The sequence below is a fragment of the Sorex fumeus genome, unplaced genomic scaffold (assembly GCF_029834395.1).
Source record: "Sorex fumeus unplaced genomic scaffold, SorFum_2.1 ptg000092l, whole genome shotgun sequence".
Taxonomy (NCBI): Eukaryota; Metazoa; Chordata; class Mammalia; order Eulipotyphla; family Soricidae; genus Sorex; species Sorex fumeus.
Genome location: NW_026606149.1, coordinates 1,476,786 through 1,494,827, shown reverse-complemented (window position 1 = coordinate 1,494,827; position 18,042 = coordinate 1,476,786).

Here is an 18,042-nt window from a genome sequence, read left to right as displayed (position 1 = left end):
TGTGGTGTGAGGGTGGGAGGGATACTAGGATCATTGGTGGTGGAGAATGGGCACTGGTGGAGGGATGGGTGCTCGATCATTGTATAACTGAAACCCAAGCACGAAAGTTTGTAAGTCTACAACTGTACCTCATGGTGTTTCACTAATAAAAAAATTGTTTAGTTCCTCACCAGAACCCAAGCTAATGGTAGCTAATTTATAATCATATTTCCAAAATTAGAGAAAATATTTTTCTTTAAGTAGCCCATATATATTAATTAAAAACAGAAATAAATTTTTTATTCCAATAGGAAAATTAGTCGCATTTGCTTTTAAAAGCCAAATTGTAAGGTTAAATAATTACATAATAAAATCAGTATGCTATGTATATATTCATGTAAGTACCACTATAGCATTATCATCCCATTGTTCATCGATTTCCTTGAGCAGGCACCAGTAACGTCTCCATTTGTCCTAGCCCTGAGGTTTGAGCAAGTGCCACATTGGAGGCTCTTTCAGGGTTAGGGGAACGAGACCCATCATTATTACTGGGTTTTGTCATATCGAATACGAAACTGGGAGCTTGCCAGACTCTGTAGTGCGGGCAGGATACTCTTGAGAGCCTGCAGGGTTCTCCAAGAGTGAGAACTAGACAATAAGAGGTCACAGGGCCTCGAATGCCCCTTAAATATACTTCATGTAAGTATATTTGTAAATATTTTAAGAAAAAAAGAACTTGAGCAATGCAATAGCATAACAGTTTATTATGAATGTTATTAGTTAGGCTGAACAAACTTTGGGTGATGTTATGAGAGAGAAAATTTATACTTGAATTCCCTACCGACAACAATGCACTGGTTAAATAGTGGTGAAAGTCTCAAGAAATAATAAGATGGAAAGCTCAATTTTTAAAATGCTATTGAAAGTGCTAAGAATCTTAATTTGAAGTTTCCTGGTCTCAATGAACTGCTGACCTTCAAGACTTGGAGGAGAAAGGCTGAAATTGAAACTATAGTCTTGCTGGATTAATTCATGCCCTCCCCCACACCCCACGTCAGCCTTCCACCCACAGCATGAAAGAAAAAAGAAGAAAAAGAAATGAAAATCAAAAACCGAGTTTAAGACTGACAGATCAGCTGAAAATGGAAAGTGACAAATTTGACAATATGAGGACCTCAGAGCAGTAAGACTAATAGCATCAATGTGAAATTGCCCATGGCGTTGGCCTTTGGTGAAGCTAAAATACTATGCATTTGCAACCTTCCCCTCAAAAAAAAAATACAGTAGAGAATCTGGTGTAAAAGTGGGTCTGGAAACAGAAACATAACCTCTCCTTAATGAGAGAGCTGTCCCAGGCAAGATTTGTAAATTTTGTAAATTTTCTGCTTAATAGAGTGTAGTGCACTGGAAAGCTGCAGGCAGATCTACTTCAGTTGTCAGCGGACCAAGTTCAAGGCCAGTAAAGCGTCTGGAAATTAATTGGGCATTCCTAGAAGAAAGGAAATGGAGAGGTGCTTCCACATATGCGAGTGTAATTTCTGCTCAAATCTTTGGCTGACCACCAAATTATACCAGGTCCAGGCTAAAAATACAACGGTAGGAGATTAGAAAAGGAAAAGATGAACTAAATTTGAGCACAAAGCCCACAAGTTAGAATATTTCCAGATAGCATCTTTGTGAGTTAACCACTACGAGAACATGAAGCATCAGTGATGAGAAGAATAAAGAAAATTGAGATTCACAACAACTTTAAATCAAAGATGCCCAATTTTCTCCCCCCCCCCCCCCGATTCCTTGACATGCAAATAAAGAGGAATATTGAAAACCCAGATTTGGGGTTGCTTAGACCAGATCTTTAATGTTGCTATTCTAAATATGTTCAAAGAGATGATGAAAATTACATATAATGAATAAATAAAAAAAAAGAAATCTTAGAATTCCAAGCTTCCTACAGTGACTTTATATGTGTATCCACTACTCTTTAGTAAAAACCGAATTGCTATATTTTTAATATAAAATTATATTATTCATTTACTTATTTGGGGGCTTTGGCCACACCTGTCAGTGCTCAGGCCTTATTCCTGGCTCTGTACTCAAAGATTATTCCTGACAGTGCTTCTGAATGGGATATCAGGGTGTCGGCAATAACTAGGATCTGAGATGTGTATTTCAAGTGCCCTATCTGTGATATTATCTCTCAGGGTCTTGTAAAATTTTATTTTATGAAGATGCCTTATCCATCTGTTTTATATATCGGTGAGAGGAGTAAATCCTCATGTGATCTCAGTCTTTCAAGTGATAGAATTAATAACATAGCTATTTTTACTCCTATATGTGTTATATATGTAATAGTCCTTTAGTCCCTCTATTTCAGTAACTTTAAGAAAAATATCTGAAAGGGAAGATTCTTTCTCTTTGTCCTCCACTGCATCATTTCTCAGCATTTTTTTCTTCTTTTTCATTTGTTATGTCCTTTTTTTACTCTTTCTATCTTTTAAATTATTTAAGCAATCACAAATTTCATGATGAACTCTTAAAAATTGCACCTTTTTACCATGGGCTTAATCCTTATCTCAAAGAAATATTTAAGCATGTGTAAACTGAAAATATAAGTGCACAATAAGTGCACAAAAGTTCAATCTAGTTCTATAAGTTCAAGTAGCAGGTCTCATTAAAATTGTTAAGAATTACTGCAGGTGTATCTAATAATTCTATTCAAAATTGAATTTCTGGTCTACAAGGTTATATCTAACGAAATTTCTCTTTAAAATTCTATTCAAACTACCATTTCATACTCTAGAATACTTCGGGATTACAAATTTGACTTTTTTGGTAGACTTCTTAGTTGTGACATTTGTATTATGTTAAACTCAGCACAGAATGCAAAACTAAGAAAAAACAGATTATTTAGTGGTCAATGTGAATTTCAGTCATATCATTTCAATTATGTTCTCTATTTCTTCTTACCCTTTTCCTCTCTATTTTTGATCTTTTCTCTCTATTTCTTCTTCAATTTTTTCTCCTTATTTCTGTTTTCCCCTCTGTCCCTCTCTCCTCCTTTACTTCATTTGATTCTTCTTTTTTGTTCTTAAAAATTAATTCTGATATGAGAAGTTTCCCGACACTGATGTTATTTAAAAGGCATTCATTTTTATGGTACGATGACTGAAATTAGTCTAAACTAAATATGTTGTTATTTTTGTACTGGGGCTGGTATAAAAATGCTGCTTGGTATAGAACAAATGTTAAATGGTAAATATGAAATTTTTATTTCAATAGCTGAAATGAAAACTTACAGTATCACGGACAAATTTAATGATTGTTGATCCAGCCAGCCCTCTTCTTTGTATGCGCATCCCTATATAGTTATGACCCACTAGAGGGGATTTATTAGTTTATTCATAGTCAATGCTATCCTCAATGAAACTTGACGAAACCATTCACTGGTTTGGAGATATTGCCACTCAATCCCAAAGGAAACTGCAGGTTAGAAGAAATTGTTTGGGGAATTTCTTCACCTATCCCCAGTGGGGTTTTTTTTTCCACCTCAAATAAGTAAAACAATGACTGTACTTTATTACAAAAAAAAAAAAAAAAAACAACAACTCTAGTTGTAAGAATTTTTATACAGTAAAGAGTTTAACAACAAAAAGATCTTGATTCTCTTGGAGCAAAGGGTATATTTGTTATTACTATCTTGGAAAATATAGTATCTTCCTCTAGAGTAGAAATCAGACATTTTTGTTTATCTGTTATATTGATTATTATAAAAATAAAACTCTAGGGGTGGGGCGCTGGAACTATAGCACAGCAGATAGGATGTTTGCCTTGCAAGAGGCTAACCCAGGTTCAATACCCAGCATCCCCTATGGTCCCCCAAGCACTGCCAGGGGTAATTCCTGAGTGGAGAGCCAGGAGTAACCCCTGAGCATTGCCGGGTGTAACCCAAAAAGCAAAAAAAAAAAAATAAAAATAAAATAAAAATTAAAAAAATTATAAAACTCCAGGTTTTTCAATTTTAGAATATATCTCAGAATATAACCTCTCACTTATACAGGGATTCATCTTACATACCCCCCTGCCTGGGATAAGAAGGCAAGAGGAATCAGATACTGATATTGACTCCTGGACCCTGAGTATAAAGACCTTTGTCTCTATGCAGAGGTGTTTTTGTCTCTTCAAAGTACCCAATAAAATTGTGACAATGTAACAGACAAGAAAAGTAGCAGGCAATAAAACTCATAATTTGTCACATTTCCAGAATATATTAATGGAAATTAAAATCTAAGAAAAATATAAATAAAATTATATTAAAAATATAAATAAGTGGAAGTAGTGCCTTGTTCCTGACGCCCCATTCGCTCTCAATGGAACGACCATCTCCGAATGCAACAGCTATGTCTACCTAGGTCGAGAGGTCAACATGACAAATGACCTGGCACCCGAGCTGCGCAGGAGGAAGAGAGCAGCTTGAAACACCTTCAAGAACGTCGAAGAAATAGCTAAGAGGACAAAGAACCTCCGGCTCCGGGCACATCTCTTTGATTCCACTGTTCTTCCTGCATTAACATATGCCTCAGAGACCTGGGCCCTACGCAAACAAGATGAGAACGCCATCCAGGTCTCCCAAAGAAGAATAGAAAGAGCTATGCTTGGAATATCACGTTTCACTCAAATGAGAGAACAAATCCGGAGTTCTGACATCCGTCGACGATCAAGGATCAGGGATGCTGTCTCATTTGCCAAGGTGTCGAAAATCAGATGGGCTGGTCACGTAATGAGATTTAAAGACGACCGTTGGACTAGAGCTGTTACTGATTGGATTCCACGGGATGTCAAGAGACCGCGTGGCCGCCCACCTACCAGATGGTCAGACTTCTTCGTCAAGATCATGAACGATCGGTTTGAGGCTCTTCATGTTCCCGGAGCGAACAGATGCCATTGGGCTACACTAGCACGCGACAGGGACAAATGGAGACGTTACTGGCGCCCGCTCGAGCAAATCGACGACTAACGGGAAGTTAAGTGATTAAGTGATATAAATAAAATTGAAAGTGTATGTGTGTTTGTGTATGCGTGTGCTTGTGTGTGTGTGTGGTGTGTGTGTGTTTGTGTAGTAGCTGAAAGTGGACACAGAGGAAACAGGACCAGATTGCTTAGGAACCTCCTAGCATGAACCCTCATTGTCCCTTTCAAATAATCTCCCTTATCACAGGTTTCCAGAAAGAAAAGGAAGCAGTCCTTGTTAGAGTTCTGAAAAAAAAAATGGTATAACTACTTTTTTTTATTTTGACCAAAATACATTTAAATTACCTGGAAAAGGGTGGAAAATATTCTAGAATATAAATTTCTCTATGATCTCTAGGCAAGCACTAATATTTCTCAGTTTAGACACTGAGGAAGTTTATTTTCAAGTTGTAACTAATGTGGACTGCGGTCAAAAGCAATCTTCCCCAGATGCAGGTTTACAATTTGGGGGTTTTGAATTAATTTTGAAACTTTGAAATGTGTAGACATTTTGAAATTGGTCTAAATTTTGAAATTTGGAACCAGACTTGTACTATAGTCAGCAGGGCTCTTAAAAATATACATGGCCAATTAGCTTCAATCCCTGATACCCCGTGTAGTCCTCCAAGCCCACTCACAGTGATCCCTTAACACAGAAATGGGAATAAGTCCTGAGCACAGGTGGGAATGTTCCAAAAAGCGTAACAAAATAAAAAAATAACAATAAATTCTACTAATACTGGAAAACTACATTGAGAATCGGAAACCACGTGGTTTTGTATTCTGGAAATGAACTTACTTTTGATTTACAAAGCTATCATGGCATACTTTTTGATTCCCTGAGCAGAAATGAGGTCTTGGAAGTGATGAATCCAGAAAGAGGGTAACAAAATACTTATGAACTGAAGAAACAATGACTCATTTTCACAATATGCTCCAGAAGAAAAAGAACAAGGATGCATTTGCTCATGCTCCAGTAGCCGAATCACTTAGGATGGGAGTATGGGAAAGAAAAAAACTAAAAACGAGATGATGGTCCAAGAAACTTAACTATAGGACTGAAGTGAAATGAGAAATGCTGATTGAAATGGTGTAGAAATTTTGGTGCCTTTATATAAATAGAATTTCAGGAGGACTGTAATCATATTTTGGAAAGCTTCGACTCACGGGTTTGGGCTGGAAGGCAGGTGATTTTTTATCTTGGCCGTATCTCAAGAGTAAAATTTTCCTGTAATGACAATCAGAAGGTTCCTGATGCTTTCAGTGATAAAGCATGGACGTAGACAAATGCCAGTGGCAAAAGCCGTGTTCCTCAGTGCTTTGCCTGAGGAAAACCATCACGAGTTGTCACTGCTGCGGAAAAGTTCTCTCTGAATTTGGTTTAAAGATGGTGGGGTGAGCCCCAGTGTCCCTGAAAGCAATTGCCAGACCTGGTCAATGAAAGTCATTGGTTACCCCTCCTCAAAGGATGGAAGATGAAATGCACAAAGGATCAAATGCACAAAAGATCCCAGCAACTGTGAAACTCATCAGTAGCAGGGAAAATAGAAATGAATGCCGGAAATGTGTTTCTCATTTTACCTCGTGAGGCTCTGTCATCAACAGTATCATGGTGCTTAAAATAAAATATTTTTTTCATTTTATTTTTACACTTTTTAGATGATTTTTTAAAATTGTTTTATTAGTGAAATAAAATATTTTTAAAAGAAATACCCATGCTACTTTCCACTCTAGCTTCACGGATTCACTTCCCCGCCAACGGTGATGAGGGTCTCTTTTGCACCCATATCCCAGAAAATACGTGATGCTGCCAATCATTTGATGAAGGTGGTTTGCACTGCTGTGAGGTGATATCTCAGTGGTTTTCATTTGTATGTCTTTAATCTTTAAAAAAAAGTGTTGACCATTGAAAATGAAAAAGCAAAACCCTTTATTTACCATGGCAAAAGCACGTGGCATAGTATTCTGCTTGTGCTGGCCACACATTCTTGGAGGGATGACAGGTCTCATCTCTCTAGCCATGTGTCTCTACTGACTTAAGTATTATACTTGGATTGATTGATTGATTGATTGATGTTTGGCTTTTTGGGTCACTCCTGCCTCTGCATTCAAAGTGACACCAGGCAGTACTAGGGGCACCATTTGGGCATGGGGGATGGAATCAGGATTGGCCGCAGCTGTGCTATCACTCCAGCGTGGGGATCATACCCTGAGCAAGTAGACGTGAACCACGAGCCGAGTTTGGTGTCTGAGCAGCAGCATGACCTGCTCCCTGGGTTTATTACCAGCTTTGTGGACCCTCTTCCTTCCTCTCCTCTTCTCCCACCTCAGCTCCTTTCCGTCCGGGAGCCTGGGCACAGCCTCCCCTGCAGGGAGCAGGTATAAATGTTAGTGCAGGAGAAGCCTGGAGCTGTGGGGGCTGTTTGTTCACTCCGTGGAGATTCCGGAGCGTGTGGTTTTGGCTCCAGCTTTGTTACCTTTGTTTTCTATTTTCCTTTCACTGTTCTTATAAAGTTCAATTACGTGGAGCCGGAGAGAGGGCGAAAAGCGAAGCACAGAAACACGCTCTAAATGCAAGAGTAAGTAAGGCAAAATAGAGTTGGAGGCTTTAAATAACTCAGCAAAATTACATTTGGCTAAACCTCGGAACATCTGCTGGGGAAGGAACGGGCTGACATCGCGGCACTTTTGCTACATCAGGTACCTTCACATAAAAGGCAACCTGCTCTCTCCTGCGCTCTGAATCCCTCCTGATCCCCAAAGGCACACCCTGGAATTGAACCCGCGTCTGGCATTAATCGCAGCTCCTACACACACACACAAACACACACACACACACACACACACACACACACACACACTGACACAGTCAGACAAGAGACAGAGAGACACAGAGGGAGAGGGAGAGGGAGAGAGAGAAGGAGGAGAGACAAGGGGGGGAGACAGACAGAGTCAGAGATAGATGGAGACAGAGAGAAAGAGAGACAGAGAGACAGAGAAAGAGACAGAGAGAGACAGAGAGAGGAGAGACAGGAGAGAGAGGACAGACTATGAAGAGGAGAGTGTAGAGAGAGGAGAGCAAGAGGTAGGAGAGAGAAGAAAGAGGGGAGAAAGGAGAGAGGGGCAGAGAGAGTGGGAGAGAGAGAGAGGAGAGACAGAGAAGAGAGGAGAGTTCCTGTCCTGTTTATCTGGGCCATGCACTTCTTCTTGTATCGCATGCCCCCCATCCCTTTCTCTTTCTCTCCCAAGAGCAGGACCAGGAAGCGCTCTTTGGCTGGTGCAGGACACCCATCCCCACCCTCAGAGAACTCAGAGAAGCCCCTGGCTTAACATATGTCGGAGTGAGTCACGAGCACGTGAGGGATCTGTGATGGCACAGTTGGGCCGGGTGTGTTTTGACATGATTCTCTCACGGGGAGAGCAGAAGCTGCCCGTCTGGCATCATCTCATTCCTTCCCCATGTCGTGGGCCAAGTGAAACAATCTGCCACACATAGAGCTGGGTCGGAGAAGCAATAGAGGCAGGCGTGGGGACTCTCCTCCTAAGGATTTGTTTCTGTTGCTGCTATTTTGAGTGTGAGTGTGTGTGTGTGTGTGTGTGTGTGTGTGTGTGTGTTTGCCTCTGTGTGTCTGTGTCCCAGAGTGTGTGTATGTCTCCCAGTGAGTATCTCTTTGTGCTAGAGATACAAAAGCAGAAGCCCCTGGAGTGAACTGTGTTGTCTTCAGTTGTGGGTTCCTGTGATTTCTGACTTGCCAGAGTGAGAGCGGGCTGTTCTCTAGTCTTAAAATAATTCTAAGCAAACAATGTACTTGGTTTAGCTTCTTTGGAGATTAAATATGCAAAGACATGTAAAGGAAAGTGTATACAAAACAAGAAACTAATGTGTAAATAACCGAAACAGAGTAGAGGAATTCTGCAGACAGAATGCCTTTAAAAGCAGTTTGGGAGGGCCAAAGAGATAGCTTAAAGGTTAGAACACATGCTCTGCATGGTGCAGTTCCCCTCTGCATTTCCAGAGACTCCAGAACACGTAGCCAGGAGTTGCTCCTGCTGGTTGCTGCGTGGCTTCAAAACTAAAACCAACAAACAGCTATTTGGGAAGATTTTTTTGTTTCTTGAGAAAGCTATCAGGGAGATTCAAAATCTGCCCATGATGGTAGCAGATAGTGAACAGACTCTCAGCGAAGATAGCACTGTCATCAGAAAGGATGCAGCCATTCAAAGAATGTCCTGGAGTAGACACCACAGTGGACACAGAAACAGGAACCAGACTATCTAGGCTGCATCTTCTAGAACAAAGTTATATTTCTAGCTTTTTTTTTTATATCGCTCAGAGTACTAAAACAAAACAAACCAGGTTTCTGTAATAGCTGTGCAGTGTAAAGGAAATACATTGTAGTAGGGCTCTTGTTTGAAAAACACTCTTGTTTGTTTTTGGATACCTGGAATAGTGGATTCTGGATTTAGGGTTGAAAGAAACTAACCAAGTCCTCACAAGAGATGCCAGGAAGTCTATGTTATCCATCCCACACTTCATATGGGGCTTATTAAAATTTTGTCATGTGCATTACTGGCTTAGAAATACATCATTCTAAATGCTAATGTGGTACAGTAAGAAAGATATTTTCTTATATTACTGGTGCAAGTGATTGCGGCTACAAAGTTTGGAAAGTAATTTGGCAACATGAATCAAGGGTCTTAAATTATTCATACTGCATAAATTCCACTTCTATAAACATATTCTAAGGAAATAACCGGAGAAATTGACAACCATGTTAATAATATTGTTATTTATATAAGAAAAAAACTGGGGAAAATTCAATAGCCAATAATAGGTGCTTGGGTGAATACATTACATGTAGTCAAATATGAAATATTTTGGAGAAATAACTACAATGTAAAAATTGATGACATATTAAGCATGCTTATGAAATAATGGAATCTGAAGAAAAGAACCAAGATGAAATCAAATGAGCTAATTTATATTTAAAATTACATGTACATATATTTAGGTTACATAATACATTAACCAATACGTAGGGAGGAAAAAATCTGGAGAAAGATACAGTATATTAAATGTTGTCATAACTGAATTTTGAATATGCTTTTAATATTCCTTTATGTATTTTAATTTTTGATCATATCACCCATTTTCCCTCAAAAGAAAAGGTAATATTTTTTAGAACTTTGTAAAACTTTAATTACATACATGCTGTTGGACCATTTGTTTACCAATAAATATATAAATTTTAGTGAGGGCAATATTCAGTATCTCTATATAATTAAATGATCTTCAATTTTTTTTTTTTTTTTTTTTTTTTATAATTTATTTATTTATTGAATCACTGTGGGAAAAGTTACAGAGCTTTCGGGTTTAGGTCTCAGTCATGTAGATACCGAACACATTTCCCTTTACCAATACTCATTTTTAACCCCGAACCCCAATAGACCCCCACCTCCCACCCCTCCCAATTCTTGTGAGGTAGATGAGTTCTAGTTAATACTCTATCTACTTTGACTAGATAGATTATTTCGATAGAAGATGCACAATTATTGTTAAGAGTTTACGACCCACCCCCCCCCCCCCAATCAGACATGCTGAAACAGCGTTGTGAAATGATTTGCTTTCTACAACTTGGTTTAAGAATAAAATGATGTCGCGCGGCCGCGATAGCGGCCGCGCGGTTTTGAATTTCTGCTATTTTACTTATTGACCCTGGAAGAATTTCTATTAAAAGTTAGCTAGTTAAGAGATTGGTTTCTGTGTCCTGGAGTCGTGGCCGTGCCGGAGAGCCGCTCGTGGGGGGCAGCTGGCGACCCCGGTGGGGCGTGGGGGACGGCCCACAAAGCCCCCCTTCCCATGAGGTCCCCGCTGCTCCCCCCCCGAGCCCGGCTCAAACCCGCTTTCCACAAGGCTCCCGTGCGGCCGCCATCTTTCTTTCCAGAGAGGAACGGGCGGGCTGGTCAACGCCCTTCCCCCTCCGGGCAGGCTTGGTGGCGCGGATCAACACAAGTCCATTTGCTTTTCTGCTCCAAGCGGCTGGTTCTCTGTGCTAAGTCCTTGTGCCTCCGGGGCCGTGGCCGTGCCGGAGAGCCGCTCGTGGGGGGCAGCTGGCGACCCCGGTGGGGCGTGGGGGACGGCCCACAAAGCCCCCCTTCCCATGAGGTCCCCGCTGCTCCCCCCCCGAGCCCGGCTCAAACCCGCTTTCCACAAGGCTCCCGTGCGGCCGCCATCTTTCTTTCCAGAGAGGAACGGGCGGGCTGGTCAACGCCCTTCCCCCTCCGGGCAGGCTTGGTGGCGCGGATCAACACAAGTCCATTTGCTTTTCTGCTCCAAGCGGCTGGTTCTCTGTGCTAAGTCCTTGTGCCTCCGGGGCCGTGGCCGTGCCGGAGAGCCGCTCGTGGGGGGCAGCTGGCGACCCCGGTGGGGCGTGGGGGACGGCCCACAAAGCCCCCCTTCCCATGAGGTCCCCGCTGCTCCCCCCCCGAGCCCGGCTCAAACCCGCTTTCCACAAGGCTCCCGTGCGGCCGCCATCTTTCTTTCCAGAGAGGAACGGGCGGGCTGGTCAACGCCCTTCCCCCTCCGGGCAGGCTTGGTGGCGCGGATCAACACAAGTCCATTTGCTTTTCTGCTCCAAGCGGCTGGTTCTCTGTGCTAAGTCCTTGTGCCTCCGGGGCCGTGGCCGTGCCGGAGAGCCGCTCGTGGGGGGCAGCTGGCGACCCCGGTGGGGCGTGGGGGACGGCCCACAAAGCCCCCCTTCCCATGAGGTCCCCGCTGCTCCCCCCCCCGAGCCCGGCTCAAACCCGCTTTCCACAAGGCTCCCGTGCGGCCGCCATCTTTCTTTCCAGAGAGGAACGGGCGGGCTGGTCAACGCCCTTCCCCCTCCGGGCAGGCTTGGTGGCGCGGATCAACACAAGTCCATTTGCTTTTCTGCTCCAAGCGGCTGGTTCTCTGTGCTAAGTCCTTGTGCCTCCGGGGCCGTGGCCGTGCCGGAGAGCCGCTCGTGGGGGGCAGCTGGCGACCCCGGTGGGGCGTGGGGGACGGCCCACAAAGCCCCCCTTCCCATGAGGTCCCCGCTGCTCCCCCCCCGAGCCCGGCTCAAACCCGCTTTCCACAAGGCTCCCGTGCGGCCGCCATCTTTCTTTCCAGAGAGGAACGGGCGGGCTGGTCAACGCCCTTCCCCCTCCGGGCAGGCTTGGTGGCGCGGATCAACACAAGTCCATTTGCTTTTCTGCTCCAAGCGGCTGGTTCTCTGTGCTAAGTCCTTGTGCCTCCGGGGCCGTGGCCGTGCCGGAGAGCCGCTCGTGGGGGGCAGCTGGCGACCCCGGTGGGGCGTGGGGGACGGCCCACAAAGCCCCCCTTCCCATGAGGTCCCCGCTGCTCCCCCCCCGAGCCCGGCTCAAACCCGCTTTCCACAAGGCTCCCGTGCGGCCGCCATCTTTCTTTCCAGAGAGGAACGGGCGGGCTGGTCAACGCCCTTCCCCCTCCGGGCAGGCTTGGTGGCGCGGATCAACACAAGTCCATTTGCTTTTCTGCTCCAAGCGGCTGGTTCTCTGTGCTAAGTCCTTGTGCCTCCGGGGCCGTGGCCGTGCCGGAGAGCCGCTCGTGGGGGGCAGCTGGCGACCCCGGTGGGGCGTGGGGGACGGCCCACAAAGCCCCCCTTCCCATGAGGTCCCCGCTGCTCCCCCCCCGAGCCCGGCTCAAACCCGCTTTCCACAAGGCTCCCGTGCGGCCGCCATCTTTCTTTCCAGAGAGGAACGGGCGGGCTGGTCAACGCCCTTCCCCCTCCGGGCAGGCTTGGTGGCGCGGATCAACACAAGTCCATTTGCTTTTCTGCTCCAAGCGGCTGGTTCTCTGTGCTAAGTCCTTGTGCCTCCGGGGCCGTGGCCGTGCCGGAGAGCCGCTCGTGGGGGGCAGCTGGCGACCCCGGTGGGGCGTGGGGGACGGCCCACAAAGCCCCCCTTCCCATGAGGTCCCCGCTGCTCCCCCCCCGAGCCCGGCTCAAACCCGCTTTCCACAAGGCTCCCGTGCGGCCGCCATCTTTCTTTCCAGAGAGGAACGGGCGGGCTGGTCAACGCCCTTCCCCCTCCGGGCAGGCTTGGTGGCGCGGATCAACACAAGTCCATTTGCTTTTCTGCTCCAAGCGGCTGGTTCTCTGTGCTAAGTCCTTGTGCCTCCGGGGCCGTGGCCGTGCCGGAGAGCCGCTCGTGGGGGGCAGCTGGCGACCCCGGTGGGGCGTGGGGGACGGCCCACAAAGCCCCCCTTCCCATGAGGTCCCCGCTGCTCCCCCCCCGAGCCCGGCTCAAACCCGCTTTCCACAAGGCTCCCGTGCGGCCGCCATCTTTCTTTCCAGAGAGGAACGGGCGGGCTGGTCAACGCCCTTCCCCCTCCGGGCAGGCTTGGTGGCGCGGATCAACACAAGTCCATTTGCTTTTCTGCTCCAAGCGGCTGGTTCTCTGTGCTAAGTCCTTGTGCCTCCGGGGCCGTGGCCGTGCCGGAGAGCCGCTCGTGGGGGGCAGCTGGCGACCCCGGTGGGGCGTGGGGGACGGCCCACAAAGCCCCCCTTCCCATGAGGTCCCCGCTGCTCCCCCCCCCGAGCCCGGCTCAAACCCGCTTTCCACAAGGCTCCCGTGCGGCCGCCATCTTTCTTTCCAGAGAGGAACGGGCGGGCTGGTCAACGCCCTTCCCCCTCCGGGCAGGCTTGGTGGCGCGGATCAACACAAGTCCATTTGCTTTTCTGCTCCAAGCGGCTGGTTCTCTGTGCTAAGTCCTTGTGCCTCCGGGGCCGTGGCCGTGCCGGAGAGCCGCTCGTGGGGGGCAGCTGGCGACCCCGGTGGGGCGTGGGGGACGGCCCACAAAGCCCCCCTTCCCATGAGGTCCCCGCTGCTCCCCCCCCGAGCCCGGCTCAAAGATCTTCAATTTTTAAGGATCATTATTCTATCATTATGTGTTTAGTAATAATTTACTAGGAATAATTTGTTTTCATATTTATTATTGAATTAAAGTAATAATAATTGCAATTCAATAATTATTATTGAATTGATATTTCTTTATCATTCTCTCATAAGCACACATTCCTATGTCCACTAACCTCTATTTAGAAAAAGTACAGGCTATTTTTTATTTTAGAAATATCTTCTTTTCTCTTTTACCATTTAGTATTCTCCTCTATTATTTGTCCATTAGATAAACAAATGTATGGTAAAGACATAGATAGGTAGGTATATACTTTTCTTTCTCTCACTCATGTTTAATACCAATCAAACCCACATCTTTGTCACAGAATTTATATTTTGATCTTGATCTTTCTTTGGTCAATTTTATCAGATTACTACAAACTGTGATATATATACATATATATATATATCACAGTCCTCTCATTATTCATTGATTTGCTTGAGTGGGCACCAGTAACATCTCCATCGTGAGACTTGTTGTTACTGTTTTTGGCATATTGAATACGCCACCGAGAGCTTGCCAGGCTCTGCTGTGAGGATGGGATACTCTCGGTAGCTTGCCAGGCCCTCCGAGAGGGATGGAGGAATCGAACCCGGGTTGGCTGAGTGCAAGACAAACACCCTACCCGCTGTGCTATCACTCCAGCCCTCGTTTATATATATACATATATATGTATACATATATCCAGTCCTTGTGATATGCATATATACCTATATATGATATATAGTGATATATATAGTCCCATAATATATAACATGTGATATATAGTCCCATTATATATATATATATACATATATGAAAATTCTAAAAGGTAAAGGAAACTGCTCCAATTGATTGTTCTTCCCAATTAATTTTTGTAACACTTTAAAAAAAAACTCATAGTGAGGGCTGGAGACATAGTAGAGTGTGCTGGGCAATTGCATTACAAGCAGTTGACCTTGATTTAGTTCTTGCCACCACATATGGTCTCCTGAGCACAGCCAAGACTGACTCCTGAGGATAGAGCCAAAAGTAAGACCTAAACTCAGTGTGGGCAGCCCCAACTCTCAAAAAATGAAGGTGCATAGTAAGTTGGGTTTCAGTAAATAGAGCAGAAGAGCAGAGGATAGTCTAAGTGGAGAAAGGAAGTCCTTGGAGCTGATAGATCATTCCTCTTTATTTAGTCCGTTATCCACTCCTGGACAGCCTCGAGATGTTACTAAGAGATGCTGTAAATCTGGACATCACAGTAGGAATAAATATGCTGAAATATTCTGTGCACGTGCAACACTAGATTTTTGCTACGTCACATTTAACAAGGAGAAATTCACTGTTAGGTTTCTTCACCTACCATCTATTAAAGAATTCTGTGTTACTTATTGCCTCCTCCTCTGTTCATCACTTCATTTCTATTTCAGTCAAATTGAAGGAAGGCAGTAGATGCTGAGCAAAAAGTCACTGTGTCACCTTATATCATTGCTTGTTATACCGTCTCTAACAGCTTGCTGGCTACACAGTGAAGCATATCACCATCACATTGTATAAATCTGCACAAAATATCTAATAATATATCTATGAGATATGAATTTTTTTCTATCAGTATAGTCACAGATGGAAACTTGAGAATACTTTGGAAAGAAGAGATATATTTTGATTCTTGTAGCCAGTTAACTTTATAATTTTCATCCAAAAAGAACCCACAACATAGGAGATAATAGATTATCTCTATCGTTTTAAACTGATTTTAAAATGTCCCATTATGATTAAGATGCTTATAGAGTTGAAATTGCAAACCTTCAGTTGAATGTTCAATCCATTTTATTTATTTATTTATGTATTTATTTACTTTTTGCTTTTCGGGTCACACCCGACGATGCACAGGGGTTCCTCCTGGCTCTGCACTCAGGAATTACCCCTGGAGGTGCTCAGGGGACAATGTGGGATGCTGGGAGTCGAACCTGGGTGGCCGTGCACAGGGCGAACGCACTCCCCGCTGTGCTACCGCTCCAGCCCCATCGATTTTAAATACAATTTTTGGATGTTCACTCGGATGATATTTTCATATGTACATATACACATAGGTATGTATGTGCATAAATAATAAGTTTGATTCATTAATACTTAAAAATGGGAGTCTATTGGGCCTGGGAAAGCGACTCAAGTATTACGGAACTTGCCAGTTCCTTGACTTGATTCCTGGTTACACGTAAAATCATAGTGCCACCGAGATTTAACCAGCCCTCCAGGACATTGCAAAGAACCCGTTAAAAAAATAAAACAGAACCACCTTATGCACTTCACACAAATGTTATCTTAGATTAGCACTTTATCGATATGCATAAGCACTAATTTAACTAATATACATTTTAGAAAATACTATTCTAAATGACACCGGCACTTGCAATAATAACTTGTTACATATTGACCTTTTGCCCTTTATTAGAGAAATTCTCAAGGTCTTTGCAACAATAGTTTGGTACCAAAAGCATTGTCCAGCTGATAAAATGAGACTTAAAATACCAAGCCACAAAAGATTCCAGAAAATGATCTACCTTGTGCTTCACTGCACTCGGCTTTCTATTCTACCAACATCAAGATAAGGAGCCCAAGTGCATAGATAAATACAGCTAGAAAATCAGACACACGGAGAGGTACTGAAAGATACAGGCATTCTAGGACATAGGGCAAAGATCTAATTGGGCAATTTGACTGGTGCCAAGCACAGGGATTTCTAAAGGCTCTTGGCATTCTTTTTAGGAAACTTCCCATTTTCTCTTATACTTGAAATTGCCAAATCCATCCTCAGAGTTACCTTGGGAGTTTCACAAAACTAGAGGGCATCTGAAGCACTTGGATATATTTGATTGTTTCAGAGGTGAGCAGCGGACACAGGCTAATCCAATTACCAACCTTCGGTGGAAAAAGCTAAGAAACAGGACGAAAATACCATCTTAGTAAAGTGCTCCGAGGAAATATAATAAAAAAAGGTTTATGGTAGCCATTTTTCTTCTTTCTGTGAACTTCACACCACGGCAAGCAACAAAAGTAAAAAATATATATATAGTGTGAAATAAGCAATAAAATATATAAATTTAAAAGGTGGATGAAGAATAGCAGGAACAGCCAAGGAAAAAACTGATGGAAAATTGAAAACTGAAAATCCTTGGTTCCTAATTTCTGACCCTAATGGAATTTCTAGCTCTTTCTTCCAGAGATATACTAATATTTTTATATTTATACTTGATTCACTTTTTTTTTAAATTTCAGCTGATTATTGTTGGTGTGCTTTATAGGACCTAAAAAAATCTGTGCTTCAACACCCAAAAGGAGAGAGAGAACACAGGGGATTGCCCTGCCACAGAGACAGGGGGGATGGGGGGATGGGGGTGGGAGGGATATTATCCATGGTGGTGGAAAATGGGCACGGGTGGAGGGATGGGTATCTGATCATTGTATAATTGAAACCAAAGCACAAAAAATTGTAAATCTACAACTTTCAAAAAATAAAATAAAATAAAGGGGAAAAAAAAATCTGTGCTTACTACTTCTGAAAATTAACAACATTCGACTGATACTGAACACAGATTTTCTTTAAATAAAGTCTCCATTATTTCGTGGAAGCAAAATAAATAGCACCATTTTCATTAATTAAATCTCTAGGTGATAAGTTTTGCTTGAAGAAAGAAGTGTTAATATACCAGCATATATAATGTTTGAATGTACATCGTTGCCAATTTATCATGTATGAAGTCATATTCACGGTAGCATTTCATGAGTAGCAAAGCCTGAAAATAATCCAATATCCATATATAAGAAAGGCGATTTTTGATATATGACCACACAGGATTACATGGAATATTTAACAGATGATATCCATCAGCAGAGCGATAGCAGAGTGGATAGGGCATTTGCCTTGCACAACGCTGTCTCCGGTTCGATTCCTCCATCCCTCTCAGAGAGCCCAACAAGCTACCGAGAGTATCCCACCTGCACGGCAAAGCCTGGCAAGCTCCACGTGGTGTATACAATGTACCAAAAACAGTTAACAACAAGTCTCGCACTGGAGACGTTACTGGTGCCCATCTGAGCAAATCGATGAACAGCGAGAGTACAGTGCT